This window comes from Sceloporus occidentalis, unplaced genomic scaffold (genome assembly GCF_023333645.1).
Source record: "Sceloporus occidentalis isolate IW3139 unplaced genomic scaffold, rSceOcc1.0.p SCAF_19, whole genome shotgun sequence".
NCBI classification, from domain to species: Eukaryota; Metazoa; Chordata; class Lepidosauria; order Squamata; family Phrynosomatidae; genus Sceloporus; species Sceloporus occidentalis.
This window is the reverse complement of record NW_028316999.1, coordinates 2,767,333-2,773,332: the sequence shown is the minus strand read 5'-3', so window position 1 is coordinate 2,773,332 and position 6,000 is coordinate 2,767,333.

Below are 6,000 nucleotides of genomic sequence, written 5' to 3'. Positions count from 1 at the left end.
CAAGGAGTACCTGACAGCGTACAGGATTCCAAAAGACAGGAATGCCAAAGCGGGAGAAATGTGACCAATGTACGTACCCATCACCAGAACGTGAGGCTACTAAATTGTGATGCTGCAAAAATATAGGAGAAAACATTTATCAGAGTGCCTGCAGTGTGAGATCAGTAATGTGTTGGACCAAACCTTACTAACATTGGACCAGATGCATATTTAATAATCACTGGTCTGAGACACATATTGATCAAGCTGCATGGGATGATCCATAAAACATGAACTTAGAAAGAAGCCAGGAAAGAATTTGAACTTACGATATTAAGGAAAATGTCAAATTAGTTACTATTCATTAAATACTAATTATTATTAAGCCAGTAAATCTGAGGAACTCTCTGATATTCTGCAGGGCAGTATATGAACATAAAAACTCAGACTACTCACCTGTGTATTTCAACGTTTCTTCTTTTGTTGGAGCAAGAATAATAATGTATTGTGCTGACCTCCTTTTAGTTACTGCAGCTTGGTATACAACAGTCTCCTGGTGACAGCTTCTCCAGGTGTGAAGCTTTTCAGCAGTATTACTCTGATACAGAGCAGTCTCTCACCGCCGACCCTGATGAACAGCGTTCTCTTTTTTTCTGCTATGCTGTAGTATCTCGAGGTGAAGCCTGTCTCTGTGACTCTGTTGTCTGAGTGACAAGCTGCTGATGACAGATTATAATTGTGTAAACCTGGCTAACCTTACAGACACACCCTGCAAAGGTGGTACCTACAGCACAAAAGAAACCTGAAAACCCTGAAACCCTCTTAAACACATGGGTAAATTATGTTTAAGCAGGGTCCTCCTCACCTTGTGTTTCTGTAAGTCAAATTGTTAGGTTATGTACTACATGTGGTATAGCTTATTGGGTATTTGTCCTATCTGCGTATCATTAGGGGTTTATGAAGCTGCTGTGTAAGACACAGCTCCCTTCTTGCCTCCTGTACCCCTACTGTGTTATCTACAGAAAAAATACAATAAAGCCAAAACATTTTTTTGCTTGAAATGTCATTATTTACTATAGTATGAAAAACGAAATCAGGGAGATTGACTGTAAAAAAATTTTTTTAAAAAGTTACATTTTTTTAACTACAGACAATACACAATTAGATTATGATTCGTCTGTTATGAATACATTTATTACCGTCCTGCCAAATACAGTGTATACTTTCTGCCCCTTTTTTAATAACTTGTTTATGACTCCTGATGCAGGCAGTACGATAACATTATGTATAGAATGGACTACAAGTGTTATTTAGTGGAGTATACGTATGAATGATATGTGTGTAAAGTGCACATTGTCATTGTTCCACTCTGTGATGTTCACACCTGTTTCTTCACACCAAACTACTCTTTTATTTCCATCCGACAAACAGACAATTTGGATTAATGTTCAGCGAAAAGCAAACAAATGCTCAGTCGGGAGGAGAAGTGGATTTGATCTATGATCTGGTGGACGGAAAACTGTGCAGCCACAACTCATCCACTTACTGTCTCATAAGCGAAAGAGAGAGGGTTGTAAAGCTAGTAAGATTTAGAGGGCTTTTAATAGGTATTGGTGTGTTTAACTAGTTTGTGACTAGGTGTCTTACTTCCATTAGTCACCAGCGCTCTCTTAAAATCATTTTACAATATCTTTGTTCAACTGTGAGTCCCTTTTTTACTCCTAAAACTGTTTCCAGCAGTGGCAGCACCAGCACCGCAGGTAGAGAATGCCTGAACTTCTGTTCAGGCATTCCACATTATTCTAGTATAAATGGCACCTGAGCCGAGCGCTGTTACACCGGATCGTTGTAGGCTAATGTTGGCTGGGAAACATCCCTGCAGCTGCAAAAACCACAGAACGTTTTAAGTCCTTGGCTGTCAATGACAATGTTTTATAGGACAAAGTGGTATGCTCTATGGTCACGAAGAGTTTAAAAAAAGGGAGTACCACCATCACAGCTTTTAGCACAATCAAATGAATGTATTAAACTTAGCCTTAGTATAATTGCTTTGAAAATAAGCAATCACGGAATGCAAATGTGTGTTAAAAATAGCACACGTGGTTTTGCTTATGAAATCCACTCAATCACACCCTAACAGAACCTGCCAGAATCAACACACTTCTACCAGCAACCTAACTAATGGGACATAAATGAATGTGAGATAAAACGTACATATAAAAATAGTATATATCATGTATACTGCTCGCACTAATCTGCAAATACTGTGATATAGTTTAATTTTGTGTACGTAAAGTATATTTTAGCTGCCTTTATAAGGGTAGGTGGAGTGACAGGATGAGGAAATGCAAATGTACCGAAAGCACTTTAAACATGGATGTGTTTTATAGATTGGTGCATGGTGTGTAAAGGAAAGGGTGGGTGCATTTAAAATGGTTGCTCAATGAAACCGGTGTCACAGTAGATCTTGAGGGTTGAGTTAACAAGTGCGAAACAGCTATAGAGATACTAAACGCTGAAATGTTTCCCCATAAAACATAACTTTTAAATTATAAAGTTCATTAAAAATGGCTACAAATTGCTCAAAGGAAATAAAAAAAAAAAAAGTATAAAATCAATGTGTAGGAAAAATTGTGCCCTCTAAGAAATTCCCAGAAGGGAAAATACATTACTAGCCTCTAGGTAACTATGTTGTTGTTTGTTGTCCATTTATTACGAAGGACAATATCATTAGTATGTATAAAAACGCGATTGATGTATAAACCTTAATCACACAGCGTACAGGATTCATTGATGACATTTTGTATCTATATATAGTTATCTATTAGGCATACTGGAAAAACTAAAAAGTTAGGTGTAGTGACATACTAAACGGATTAATTCCAAAGAAATTAATAGGTACTGGGAAAACTCTAAACAGAATAAATGTATAAGATTTCTATTTTAAACTTAAATACCTATTTAAACTAAAAAAAAAATATAGTGACGTAATAATCACATTTGCTCCAATTAAATAAATAGATAGAAGTCAAATCAAATAGTAGAGTGAAAAAATGTTGCTTTATGACTCGGGTCTTGTGGAAAAGAATACTTTGTTATTAACTTCAGCATAGACCCTGCCGTGGCCTTTTCTATAGATTTGTCTGATCACAAATAATGCAGAACCCCTTTTCCTGTATGATTGGCAGAGATCAGAGAGGTGGGAATCCTGTATGATTGGGGAGATCATTTTTCTAAACATAGATAGCAAAGAAATAAGAAAAGGTGGTACTTAAAAGTACTTCAGTGATGTTATCATCATGGACTCCCTCTAATTACAAGGGTACAAACACCAAGAGGGGATCTTGGTAAAAATAAAAATTGTTTAAAAACGAAAATAAAAGAAAACTACTCAAAACTCCTTTAATACCCACCAACCAAACGTATAACAATATAGTACACCAGGGAAGTCTATCCATATGGGGTGTCAGGATTTCTTTGAAACCATTGGTGCAATTCATGGGGGGAAAATTGTTCTGCTAAGAGAAATCACATAGGGTGCATGAAAAATGCAGTTTTATTTTTTTTGACATAATATGGTAAACTTGGGAAATTACTGCATAAAATGTTGAATGACCCATGTGAAATATCTTAGGCTGCCTGATTTACCTTTGTAAGCGCTGCCCCCCAAAAATAGCAGTTTGCAAGTCTTCAAATAATTGACTATAAATATGGCAAGGATGAAAGAGAATTCTAGCAGTTTCCAAACTCAGGATGAGTTTTCTATTTGGATTAGCTATGTGTAATTTATAAAAAATGAGAACATGTGGGGTGTTCCCCAATAAACATACTATCAAGCTGTCCTGAAAAAATATATACAATTGTGTGGGTGAACAATTTAAAAACAAATAACATTGCAAAAGAGCTGATCATGCTTGGCACGCTGCCTTTAGAAAAACAGGGATCGGACTTCAACAGTACTAGAAATGATGTTTCTAATGCTGCACTTACTTACAAAAGCATTACATTCACCAGAGCGCCTCTAATATTGAAAGCCCTATTTCACACAATTCTGTCAATTCAGAAACCAGAACGGAAGGTGGTGTTATATTTGCTAAATACATGATACCCAGCCTAACACTATTTTGTGGAATACAGTTGCAATAACCTATCTTTAACCAAATATTGTTCAGGGAGCATCGATTCTAGCTTATGCAATGTTTTAATGAGAGATGTACTGTATGTGATAATACAACGTGAACAGATAAGATAAGAAATTCTATGAAAAAAAGTTATTTGAGTTGTTGCGTCAGAAGGACACAACAGTATGGGTTTCTAAAAACAGAGGCAAACATTTGTTCATCCAAAAAAATTTTTACTCAAGTGTATTAATTAAGAGTATGTGAATCTTTTTTACATTTCTCACCTATTTGGAGCTGCAAGGATGAGCATGAAGAAATCAACAAATGTGTAGCTATAGTTGTCGTTTTACCATATGATCTATTGGAATTTAGACACCAGAGTATGAGAACACAGGAGAGTTGGAGTTTCAATTTACTAACTTTACAAAACAGCCATCCCAAGAGAACTTTAACTGCAAGGAGAGCTGAGCTGGCCTTGATTAAAGCATTGTAAAATCAGTGAAATTTATTGAAAGTCATCTCACTGAACTTATGCATTATGCAAGGCGAGCCCAGGGTTGGTATTTATATACAAAATATAGATAGAAGACAATAAAAAGCCTCACCAAAATATACAGTATATTTGATAGCAAAATGTATAGATAAGAATTTTCTTGCCCAATATCGGTATAGAGACTTTTCTAATCTCTTATACAAACTAAATGATTCATGTTTTGCTGGCCAATGAACCTTGGATAATGTACACCTCTGGGAGCCAGACTTAAAGTTAAATTGTAAAGCCTTGAATTCACTCCCTAATTCACAGGTGATCAAGTATTTAGATCACATTCAATAACCTTTGTGCCAATGAGTATGAAGGGAGAGAATCTAAAAGAGGTTTTTCTTCAATTTGAAATGTAAATGGTTGCAAAAAATGAGCATTACGTGTCTACACTTAACACCAAACCAGAATACAAATACGAATTTGTACTTTACTAAGGCAGCATCAAGGCAATCGTGGGAGATTACCTAGGGACTGTGTGTTTGGTGATAACTACTCATCATTGATATATTAAATGCTCGCGTTCCATTTTCTTTTTATACATTGTGTGTGTGCTAGTTTGGATGTCACCAATACAGGACATTTTTACAGCAGAAATTCTTAACCCCTTTATAGGGTAATATAACACAGAAACATAATTTGACGCAAGTTAAGAACCATTCAGCTGATCTAGTCTTTCGGACTTAAAGACCTTAATTAGTCCTTGGTCTTGCCTTATATTCAGAATAGCTATATGCCTGTCTAAATGCCCTCACTGTATCAGCCTCCACTACGTCTAGGAGACTGTTTCATTTATGCACCATCTTCTCAGTAAAATAAAGCTTCCTTACATTTCATCTAAACATCTGACATCTACTTTTAGACTATGGCCTCTTTTTCCAACACTCAAAATGTCCCCCCTTTACTTTGTTAAATCATTTTAAGTACATCTCCTCTCTCTTCTTTCCTCCAAGCTATACATATTAAGATCTCTAAAGTATTTCCTGATACTTTTTAACCTGCAAACCATTTATTATTTTAGTAGCCCTCCTCTGGAATGTCGGTATCATTCTGGGATGGATTCTCCAGAACTGTACGCAATACTGTCAATACTAAGGTCTGGCCAGAGAAAGTGAAGGAACCACCTCTCTCTCTTCCTGCTATTAATGACTCTAGTAGCTTTTCTAAAACATAACACATCCCTGGTCATCATCCTGAGCCAGGCTTGTTGCAAGGTTCAAAAAAGTATTCAACCTTACTTGGACTACTAATCAAAATCATTTGTCAAACAACCAGACAAACCCATGCATGGGTGGTATCACTGTAATCAAAAGATGTTGCTGAACACATATTGGGGTGTTGTTTGACAGTGACATATAC